This window comes from Pezoporus flaviventris, unplaced genomic scaffold, assembly GCF_033815535.1.
Source record: "Pezoporus flaviventris isolate CSIRO_AGI_PZ_B2104156 unplaced genomic scaffold, CSIRO_AGI_Pfla_v1 ptg000001l, whole genome shotgun sequence".
Lineage (NCBI taxonomy): Eukaryota > Metazoa > Chordata > Aves > Psittaciformes > Psittacidae > Pezoporus > Pezoporus flaviventris.
In genome coordinates this window covers 30,807,303-30,819,485 of record NW_026892549.1, presented here as the reverse complement: position 1 = coordinate 30,819,485, position 12,183 = coordinate 30,807,303, and positions in this window count along the sequence as shown.

Genomic DNA, 12,183 nt, shown 5'->3' with positions numbered 1-12,183 from the left:
TCTTGTGGACAACTGATGCTTGATACTGTATGCAGTGAAGTTATGGTAGCACTGAAGCAGCAAGGAGAAGCCGATTTGGGCAGGAGCATGCATGCTGTTTTGATATGGGGGTGTTTGATGTGGATTGTCTCCAAGAAGAGTATAGCTGCTCTCAACAAGCAGGATGGGCATGAGAACGAGTTTGTTGTCAGTAGCACTGGTCATTCAGCAAGCTAGAATGGGGTACAGCTCTTGCAGTGCTGAGATGCAAATAAAGGTCTGATCCAGCCATGCAGCCTTTCTACAAGGCTGTTTCTTGGGAGCGTGGGTGACCTTGGGGACAGAAGGGCTGTCCTTCCAAGAGGGCTGCTCAGAAAGCCTTGCAGTATTGCAGAAGAGGCACTTTTGCAATGCACCAGGTGGTGGGGATCAGCACAGGCTGGGATCAGTGCAATCTGGAGTACCAGGTGGCATGCTGAAGCCTGGTGCCAGCACAGACTTGCTATCGTTCTCGTCATATAATTCATTGGTGATCTTGCTAATTTGAAATCCAATCTATGTTTTGTATTGGCTTAAATATGTTCTGCCAAATGAGTGGTAGTGTGAAAATCTAGCATTAATTGTTTGTCAAGACACAGTAGAAGCCACAGTCAAAAGTGAGTATGACTCACAGAAGAAGTATTTTTCACCTTTATTTCTCCTTCTCCTCCTTTCCTGCTCACTCCATCACCCTTATCTCTGTAGAATGATGCTTTAGGTAAGCGCTAGGACTTTGGCCTTGAGAACTGTGCAAAGGTACTGTTTCAGGTGCTAGAGCTGCTGAAATACTCTTGAGTAGCAGATGACAGGTTTGTGTATCACCACTGCATTTCTGGGGCTCTGTATCTTTTCCTGGGTGTATGTAGTGGTATTTTGCAGCAGGGACAGGTTCAGCAACCTTTTGATGGGTCATCAGTGTGTGGTTTATTCTCACTTCTTACACAGTTGTGAAGGAAAAGCTGCTGGCACAGTTTGCAGGTAAGACTACACTGCAGATTAATCTGATGTGATGGGACTGCTGCAGTCTGGAGGGATGAATGTATGGCAGTCTCTAAAGCAGGGTGACTTCTCAAGTCTGGCTTGCGATATGGCAAAACAAGGTGAGATATTTTTGAGTATTTAGTTTAAATAGGTGGAGTATTTTGCCTTCTCCTTGCTACAGCATTTTGTATGTATTTTTTTTTTGAAAATAACTAGCTTTAAAAATGTGGGTGTATCTGTGGCAGAAGTAGTGCTGAATAGAAACAGTGTGAAGCAAACAGTGGTGTTTGCAAGCTGTCGGAGATGCTTGCCTCCTTATTGATCTTCTGGGTTAGCAGAATGTGACAACCTATAGCAACAGAAGTGAACAAACATCGAAGACTATAAAGGGTCTGATTAAAAATGTATTAAGTTGAACTCGGAAGCCTCAGAAGGATATTTGTGTTGTGATTTTTTTTATTTTTTTTATTTTTTTTTTTTTTCTTCTTAGCAGTGTTTCTAAATAATCTGGGGTGAATTAGGGCCCTACAATTGGAAATTTAATTTGGGGTCATCTTTAAATGAACTCTAAAAGCATTAAACTCTGTTTGGCCATGATTTCTGCTTTGGGCCTCAGCCCAACATGTCATCTCCAAATCAATTCCAGGGTCCCTTTCCAGCCTAAGCTACTATTGATTATTTCTCTTCCTTTTAACAAAAAGTCATCTCTATGGTGATCACATTATATATCTTCTTCAGGAAATCAGTAAAGTCCTTTTGAGACTGAAGGAAGCTGCCGCATGAGGAAGTGCTGCGTCTTGTGTTTGGCAGCAGTGCAGCAACCAGCGTGTGTGCCCACGTTCACAGGTGTCCTCCCGGCAAGGCCACATCTTGGGCTTACAAGGCTGCAACTGCTTGGAAGTCATACAGAAGGGAGCATGTATCTTGGGCATGTGCCCTTCCTGGTCTTGAGTTTTGGAGACTGGCTGGATTACTTCTTGATGCACTTTGGAAGCAAGTACAGTCCTGGAGAAAGGGCACTGCAGTTCAAGTGGGTTTCGCTTCTGATGGTGCGTATCGGAGGCACTGGGGTGTGTTGTCACCTGTGTAGTGACAGGCTGTGACATACACACAGGAGGTCTCATTCTTGGCCTAGCTGTGGTCGTTCCTCTGTTCTGTTTTGACAGAAGTCTCGTTTGACTCATTTGCAAGTGATTTTGTCAGCAGGAGTAAATGTGAGATGACAAAGAGCATTTTAATACTATGCTGAAGGTAGTAGTGCGCATAAAGTATTCCCTTTTGACAACTGCCATTCATACTAAAAAACGTCCATACAAAGGAACACACAGTCACAGTGTTTTGTTGGTTTTTAATCACATTTAAGCCTGTCTTACTCAAGTCATAGTTTTGTGCTTGGATCATATCTTAAGCTGTTGTTGAATAGAATTAATTTATTTCCACTAAAAACCGGGTCCTACACATGCTGTTTTAACGACATTAAGGTCATTAAACTGGTGCTACCATGCATGCAGGTGATCTCAAAGTTTCTTCTAAAGGACTGAAATTTAGCAAGCACATTGCATCATGGCATAATGGCATGTGGATTACACTGCCAATAATGCTTTCTCTCCAATAAGCTCTTCTCTTTATATAAAAGAATATAAGGCAAATGATGCTAGTGCGGCAATTTTTCCGTCAGTGTCTTGATACAATGTTTCGAGACTATGCTGTGGTGCCTTGATAAGGTTGGAAGTTTAAAGGTGTTTGTGTAGTATGAGTTTTTATAGGATTAATTAAAACTTATAAAGCAACAGCTTCTTTTTTTTTTTTTTTTTTCCCCAGGCAAAAAGTGCTACTTTTTACTGTAAATTCTCATGGAAGTCCAGTGGAAAATAAGGAACTGATGTGAATATAGTTTGAGGCATATGAAATTATAATAAATCCCTTAAAATAAAGGCCAGGTGGCAATATAAGACAGAGCAATGTTGCCCTGTGTGCTACTAACTTAGTTAGTGTAGTTACCAATAATTACCACATCCTTAAATGACCATATTGTATTCAGTAGTGTCAGTAAGGTCAATTCACAGTCATAGGATGAAAGGAGACACTCCAGTAGCTCTTAATGTGCGTCAAAATGAGAAGATTGATATTGACAAGGTGACCTTAGCTCTGAAGGGGCAGTTTGTTTTGAATGCCTGTAGTTTTTCTTGCTTATGATTGATAACCTCAATGATATGAATATTTTCTTTCTTTCATTCTGTTTTTGTGTGCTTATTGTTTTTTACCCCTCACTCCCTAAAAGAGCACCACATTTCATGCTAGGTATTTCAAGTAACACAGCAGTAGTACAAGTAAGTAAAGACTAGTACGGTTTTCTGTAGAAAGTTGCTGCACCCCAGTGCCCAATGTCCCCCAAGTGCCCTTTGATCGTTCTCTGAATGACCCCAGCTCTGTGTTAATGTCTGGCATGCAGTTCCGCAATTAAAATGTGTAGCCTGACATCAGTTCCGAATTTGTCTTTCCTTCAATTTTTCATGTCCACCCAATTCATTCTTTTGTCCTCTTAACCCTCTCTGTGTGAGATAACTGTCTTGTATTCTTCAGTGGCTACGAGCGAAAAGTTCACATGTAATTTCCTTTTTGTGTCTCGTATTTCTCTTTTTCTACATTCAGTTTTGTGCTGAAAAGCATTTGGGTTAATAATCTGTAAAATTTGGAACCATCCACACTCTTCTACTCCATAACTTTTTTTTTTTTTCCTCCTAAGTGAACTGATTGGAATGATATGTATTGAAAAACTTTGGAGGAGGAACTGTATAGTGGTTGGTTTTGTCTGAAGAATACCTGGGTGCATGCAGATTTGCAAGTTTAGTTAATTAAATGTAGGCCTTGGAGATTGTTCTCTGATTATATTGGGTGATTAAGAGTTCAGGCTTGCTAAATACTGTTAGTGCAAGCAGAAAGAGAAACCATTTTTAATAAAACCAGTGAATATCTCTAGGATTTGACTGTGTGACAGTATTAGCAATGGAGGGAGGTTATGATATTATGGCTTGAACAATCAGTGCAACTAAGATGTGGAGAGGAGGAAAAGTTATAAAGTATAGCAGATTTGTGAGAAAACACATGGCTTTGTAGAGGACTGTTTAACCTAAGTTTCCTTAGAGGTTAAGAATACTTGTACTGCATTTTTTACTGCAGAATATGGTGCTGCAACTGCAGAAAATGCTATGCAGTGCATAAAATTAACTGTACAAAAAGAATGGCACCTTCCCCCCTCCTCTGCCCATCACTTTCTAAGCCTGTTGTTTTGGAATAATACAGTGTAAGATAAACTGTAAGAGTCAAGAATGAGTATTTCTGTATTTTTTTGTTCCTCCTGAATGTTTGTTTTACAAATATGATGTGGCTCTGAAGCAATTTCTGGTGCAGAAGTTGCTACGTTTATCTTAGATGAATGGATGGCAAATGGATGCCTTTTAGGAGGAAGATCTAGAAATATGGTTGCAGGGGCAGTGACTGCTCAGAGATGGGAAAAATGAGGTGTCTTGGCAGACTTGGAGATGGGAGAGCAGGCTGGCAGACCTCGGACCTCCATGTCCTTCTCCTTTCTTCTTTCTCTGGTTAAGGTCCTCTTCCCCAAACCAAATATGTAGTGATTTCTGAGCAACAGCACAGGGTGGCTGGCGTCTCTAACTATTATAAGTAGTAAATAGCAGGCACATGTAACTCTTGTGGTTTTTTTTTTTTTTTTTTGTGTTTGGGTGGTTGGGTTTTGGTTGTTTGTTTGTTTGTTTGTTTTTTTTTTAATATTCAGGAAATACTTTATTTTACTACAGCTTTTACGTCAGGAAGGAGGTACTCTTTCAACTAACTTTTTACTGTCTTCTCTGATTTCCTGTTAGTCAAATCACTAGCTTATTTGGCATGAAAAAAAGGAAACAAAACTTAACCAAGAAAAAAACCCTGGTACTTTGACAACTTCTAAAATAAGTTCATAAATCATGCATTTGTAAGAAGTTTACATTGATTATTTTTATTTTATTTTTTTTTTTTTTTAGATATTAAGATTTATACTCCCTAGAGAGTAATAAATCTGAGGTGGAAACAGGCCAGTGTACGCTCATCTGTTGCTGCTGGGGAAACGGTGTTTGCAGAGCGATGGCTGGCCTGGAGACTCCCCCCATCAGCCCAAACCTCTCCTTCAAGAGAAGTTTAAGGTTAATTGTAATGGCTACATTTCCCGGTTTTAGACAAGTATACCCATCTGGCATTTTGTTGAAGTTCAGCCCTATTCAGTGAGAGAAGGTGTAGTACTTACAAAGCTGCACATCCTAACTGGCAAGAAGCACGCCTTCTTTCCATGTATGTACATATACATGTCTCACTGTGACCAGGGTCTGCAACCAAACAGCTCCAGAGCGGGTTAAGAAGCATGAGAACAGAGCCACAAATGAAATCAGGTCAGGGACTCTATAAAGTGAGCTGCCCGCTCAATGGAGTGGAAGAGAGATGTGTTTGCCAAATAGCTTGAGAAATAGCTCTGACTTCAGTGATGGGTTTTGGCTGAGTGGGTTGATGTTGCTGAGCCCAGTCATGCTATCCCTGTTTGAAGGAATATCTTTATGTATTCACTTGGGCAATACAGGTTTGCTAAAAAAATTCTTTAACATATCTCTGTTAAAAAGCATTGTTATAACCTCAGCATCCTTCACTGCCTCTATTGCTACTTTCTAATTTGGACATTGAAGCAGTCTGCTTCCATTTGTCCCAGGCTTTGGTGAACTCCTGTTCTGCCCTCTAGCTTTTGAGCAAAGCTCTGGGAAGGTGCCTGCTGGGCTTGCCTGTGAAGGCTATTTTCTGCATAACAGGCTGAAAGGCTTGATCAGTTTTGCACATTCCTTAAAAACAGCTTGAATGCTGGATTGCAGCTGGTTTATTAAGTTCATTGTTTTGCTAGATTTTTATGTGAACTCTTTCAAATAGTCTCCATCTTCCTAAATTATTTCCATTACAAGTATTCATTACAAATAAATGTCATGCAGCTAAAATTCATTCCTTTTTACAAAACACGTTATTAGGCATTGTATCTGATAGTCATGATGGTGATAACACGTAATTTCTGTTAAAGGTGTTTACCCTTAGCAGTATTTAATTAATGAAAACAACTGAAGATGTTAGGTCTCCTGTCCTGTTAGGAAGTCTCCTATTGGAAGCACAGGAAAAGGGCCACAAGAGGCAAAGGCCTTGTATTTTTCAGAGCAGTGGTTAAGTAATTGCTACAGTCCTACTGTAATCCCAGGCTGCTTTCTTAAACTGTCCTCTGAGGACAGAGGAGTGCTATGAGAAGGCAAGTGTGCTACTTCAGTTAAGTCACTTCCTCCCTTCTGTGTTAAGAAAAGGGGAAATTATGTTGATGTATTTCAATTTTTTGACTTTGTCTTGAATTGGTAGCTGAAGTCCCGAATGCCTGCTACCCTGCAAGTGGGAGCAGTAGGCTGGCTGGTTACTGGAGCAGTGTTTTGTTTGTTACTGCACCCAACCTCTAATATACTGTCAGCACAGGTTCAATTTTAGAAGTCAATAACAAATGCTGGTTTAAGCTCATACCCAGAAAAATTTAAGCTAATTCCTTTTGTGTTGAACAAGCTGCTCTTTGCCAAGTAACAGTAAAGAGGTGCCTTATTGAAAGGAGAGGACATCAGGAAGAAAATTGGGTTCATACACACTTAAACAGGCTTTTTTCCCCCAGATGCTGTTGTTGTGTGACATTCCCCTCTCTGGTGCTTGTGGGTGTCTGGCAGTTGCTGCCCATCCTACAGCAGGAGCTACTGGCAGCCCAGGATGCCTGGAGACTCCTCGAACTCTGCTGCACATGAGGCAGTTCCAAGAGAGCTTACCTTCTGCTCTGCAGTCCACAGCGTGTGTGAGCTCTTTCTGTGAGATGAAAGTGCCCTGTGACCTGCTGGGCACTGAGAAATAGATCTAGAAATGCTCTTTGCAGAGGGTATATATACTAGTAATTTATATTTGGGCTAATACTGGGTTTTCTTAAGCAGATACGTGAACCGAGTGTTTTTATTCTGTGATGTGCAACTTTACACATTGATCTTGTTGATGCTCTTGGTTTTGCTTACTTCTGAAGTGTGAAACCAGAGCATCTACCTGCTGACGTGTGTCCCTGGTCAGCTGAATTGAAGTGCAAAGGTGGCTGACTGAAGTAATCTTTTCATTCTGTGCTTGGGGAAGGAAACTTGTGGTACAGAAGAACATGTGGTAGATGTGAAGAATGGCCAAAGGCAGGAATTGCAGCTGAGCAAGCCCCTCTGGTGCGGGGTTCTCCTGGCTGTGCCTGGCTTCCACCTTGTGACATTTGCTCCTGCTAGCTTCCATCTCTGTACCAGGGTGCTATGTTTTTTACTGATTATGGGGCGTGATTCATATTTATCATGTTACTGGTGAAGTGGCAGAGGTTGACTTAATTCTTGCAAATACTACTGAAGTAAAATAGGACTGGAGAATTTACGTTGTCAGAAATATGCTTACACGGCTTACATGTGCTTACACTGAAGATAGTAGAAAGCACACATGGCCCTTAATTTGTTTCTTTCGTTATTGAGACAGGAGATCAATAAAATAACCTTTCCGGTTTGTCAGAAAAGCAGAGACTGATTTCTTTCAACAAAGTTCATGCAACCATAGGCAGGAAGGGCAGGAAAAGTATAAAACACTAGAAACTCATTTCCACAAAAGAAAAAAAATGTATTTCATTCTCTAGAAACTCCATTGTATTTTTATTTCTGCAATCGAGTAGCAAGTGTATCTTCTAAATGTGTTCTTTGTTCTCATTGTTTTTCAGTAGTTTTGCATGGAGCATAGTTGTATGTTGGTGATGAATGTTATAAAAGAGATGGAAGAAAGATGTGTTTTATACTGTCAACTAAATATAAGGTTCCTACAAATCCATATTTTGAATACATGATAGACATCATTGTTCCTCAATGGTAAGAAAAAGAAAAAGGCTTGTTATTTAGTTGAGCAGTCCGGTTTTACCAGGCTGAAGCTGAAAAGCCTTTTACAAAGGTACTCTTCAGATGCTGCTGGATTTAAATAAATGATTTGTAGGTGCTGAAGCTGATGATGTATTTCTAGGGAAAAGGGCTTCAGACCACAAATTTTTTGCCTTTGATCTTAGGGTGCACAGAGCTAATCTATACTGAGTGTGCGTGTTGTCACAGTGCTGAGACATCCTGCTTTGAGTTGTACTTGCCATGTCATCACAGCTTATCACTGTCTCAGGCTACTCCTGTCCACTGAGAATGTGCTATATGCCTCTGTTACCCCACAACAGGACATTTCACCTTTTTGTCCATAGCAAAGTTATAGCTGAAGAATGCTGTGTGGGGTTTTTTTTTTTTGTCTTTTTATTTTCACTATAGTGAACTGGATGGACACTGCAGACATGGTAAGCACAGGCTAATTCATCTATGTCAGGCACAACACAGGATGCTGGCATCAGGTAGTTTTGATGAAGAATTTATGCTGCAACAGACTTTTTGATTATTGAGTTCTTAACCCCATAAATATACGTAGAAGGAGGAAGAAGATAGCAGAGATATCTAGCCTGCCAACTTGCAAACTCATTGGAAAGAAAAACTTCTAGTCAGTTGAATTCTCCATGACGGAGATTATTGCAGATATCCTACAGTTCTTACTCTGATTCTGGTTCCATGGTGCAGCACAGGAAGTACCTGGTCATTGGTTTCTCCTGATTTCCACCCCCAACCCCTCACACCCCTCCCTTTGCAGAAAATGAAGCTAATATAATCTAATGCTTGGGGACAGCTTTCTGAAAAATATTAGATACAATAATTTTTGAATTGTAATTATAGGTAGATACTAAAACTTTTAGTCATTGTCTAAAGTTCACAGGTAGGATATTTTCCTCCCATTTTCAAAAGACGCCTGAGATTCCCTTTTTGAGTTTATGTTTCAAAACCGATAAAACTCAGAGGGCTTTTTCTTGCTGCAGTATTAATTTAATTTATGATGAAAGCTAAGGTATCAAATATTGACCTGACCTAGAGAAAATATTGACATTAGAACTATAAACTTTACTGGTTAATGTGCAGGATGAGAACAGAAATCTCTCACCTAGGGTGCACTGAGAGCTTACAGGCAGCTTGACGCTAATGCAAAGAGACGAGTTGTCTGGGTTAATACCTGGCTGGGGAAAGACTGCAAAACCAGAAGGGAAGAGGATGCAGAATATTTTTCTGAATTTTATTAGGCTTTAGGGATTTAATCTCTCATTTATAATGTATAACAAAGTGATTGATAGTCTGATAGTGAGAAAGTAATCTAGAGGATTAATTAACCTTTCCCCTTGTAAACTTGAAGCAATCCATGTTGCTTTCGGAAGGCAAGATATGACCTGTTGCATGTACAATTTGCTGTACTTCACTAGTTTCTTTACATATGCTTGACGTTGTGTCTAGCAAAGTCCTAGACAATTCTGTGACTTTACTTATTGGACTTGTGTTAAAATGCTTGATGACTTCTAGGTTCTTTTAAAATTTTAAATTTTTTTTTTAAAAAGACACTTTAAGTTTCTTCTGCAGTTCTGACCATTGGGTGTTTTGTGTTGCTTCGATCTTAACAGGGTTGCAAAGAGGCATCTCGGGTCTTTTGAAAAGACTAAGTAGAAGATGATGGTAGTTGTTGCTTGTCATTGCTCTTTGTAAAGGATTTAACAAAGCAAGCAACCTCAGGCATCAACCATGAGGCCAGTGGGACTGCCTCATGGTGAAGAAGTCTTTGGAGCCAAATGAAAGGGGAAATGCCTCAAAATAAGATGATCTGGATGCTATTCCTTGCTTGGTCAGTATGACAGGGCAATTCTGCTTCTTGGATTTCTTTCTTGCTTGTTTGTTTGCTTTCTGCTCGTTGCTATGCACATGTTGCGCCCAGTGAACCAGGTCCTGTATGTTGTCTTCCCTTTCTATCTTTCAGAAGGGCTGAGACATGTTCTGTCTTGTTTGCTTGTTTACCAATTTTATGAAAGCAACATAAAATGAGTAACAGTACTATGTGTGTATTGCATTACGAGACCTTTGGCCACCAATTACTTCTAATGCAGTAATTATTAAGTAAAACTGATCTGCCTGAGGTTGCGAAATCAGAAATGGAGCACATCTGTCTTGACTCCTGGTCCAGTGACACAGCTGTTAATTCACTCAATTTCTACTTGAGTTCATTAAAAATCTTTTCCTACAGCTCTGCCTTCCTCAGCAGCCAAAAATTCTCCTTTTAATAGAAGAAAGGAGATTCCTTTGGGACTGTAATTCTCCCCCAGTAAAAGAACTTACCCAGCTGAGACTATGTGCTACCTTTTGAAGTACTGTTAGCTCTTTCTGACCTGAGAAATGAGAGGGGAACTGAACTCTTATATCTAAGCTTGGAAAGCGTGCCTAATACAGCGTGCTAGACATTTTTCATGTCTGAATGCTGCAGATGTGTTTTAAAAGTTCTTGGAGATGAGAACTTGATTTATCGTAACAAGGGAGATGCCCAGTCATCTCCTAAGCCAACCAAACTCTTAAATGGAACTACAGAATGGGAAAATGAGTCAGGTGGGGTTGGGGTGCTGCTGGTGTGTTTTTTGTGGTGGTATTGGTGTTGTATTTTTTCCATTTAATAGATTTTGTAGTCAGCAGAGACCACCGTAGTCTAATCTGTTGCAGCAGTCAGTGATACAGAATTTCATACTGTGATTTCTTCATTGAGCCTATAATGTGTGGTTGAGTGTACTTTTTGGGTACATATCCATTCTTAATCTGTTTAAATTAGACCCATATGAGGACTAGCCTTTTCACATGCTTAGTTTTAATGCTAATGACTAAGAAATGGAGATGTACATACCTTCAGAAGAGAGCAGACATGCTTCACTACAACCAGGATGCTCAGAATGTGAGCTAACATGCCATTTGGTAACAAACTGGATTATACGTACTTCTCACTTCAGAACTATTTGAGTTTCATGATGTTAATTTAATTCTATGCTTGCAATGGTTCAAAAGTCAGTTTGGGGGAGGGTTGGGGCTACTAAGGAGGTGTTTCAGTGTGCGTTGTTAGTCGCAAAATATTAATCCTGTATGTTTCTTGATGAAGCCCTACATGTTTTAAAAAAAGTGGTTTCAGACCTCTTCCTGGTGTAACATATTAGCTATGCAACTCCAGAAAAGACTCTGTTAGTGTTTTTAATTATACAGAACAAAACTTAAAATGGAAATTGGTGTTGAATATATTCACATATTTAGCCTGACTCTGGTTCATCTTAAACCACTTTGGAACCATGGCTTAGGCTTTATATTCTGTAGCCTTCTCCAAAGCTTTAATTTCAGCTCTGAAGAAAGGCCAGTCTTATGTGGATGCTTTCTTTGTTCCTTGTTGTCAAATAGTTTAAATTGGTTGTGGTGTTTTGTTTTGGTGGTGGTGGTTTTTTTTTGTTTGTTTTTTTTTTTTGGCTTGTGGAGGGTTTTGTTTGTTTTTTAAAGTATTTAAATGTTTTGTTTTCTATGAGTTATCAGTGCAATGCTTTGAAAAACTGCTGCAGAAACTTAAGTGTTATGAGCTAAAACTAAAGTAATAACAGGCTTTCTGCTGTCAAGTTTTAATCAGTATTGCAGTAGGGCATATATAAAATGTCACAAGTGCTTGTAGTTGAAAGTGGCCAAGAAGTGGGAGAAAGGAAAGAGGAAAGAAGAGTAAATCGCCTCATTCCTGCAGATGTTTGAGCTATGGAGACAATAGTACTTTAACAGACTGTTCTTCCCCTCTGTTCCAGGAGCAATGCCAATGCTCACAGGAACAGGGAACTTGGCAGTCACAGATGTCTCTCTTCATTAGTGTGCTGTGTCTCTTAAACTTTGTCTCATCTACCTCAGAGAGCAGCAGAATGGAGGCCTTTCTCAGAACTGAGGGACTCTGCTCTAACAATCCAATTTCTAGGTTACCCAATGTGTATTTGTGCACTTGCTGCTGCTTCTCTTCCTTAAGGCATTCCCTATTATATGATGTAAAATGCCAATGGTTAATGATGTAAAAGACCAGCTAAAGGTAATGATCAAAAGCTTAAAGCCTGTCTTATCTGGGTGCCTTTAACTTGGACACTGAGATGCGTAGAAAATGGTACACAAGTCGCCA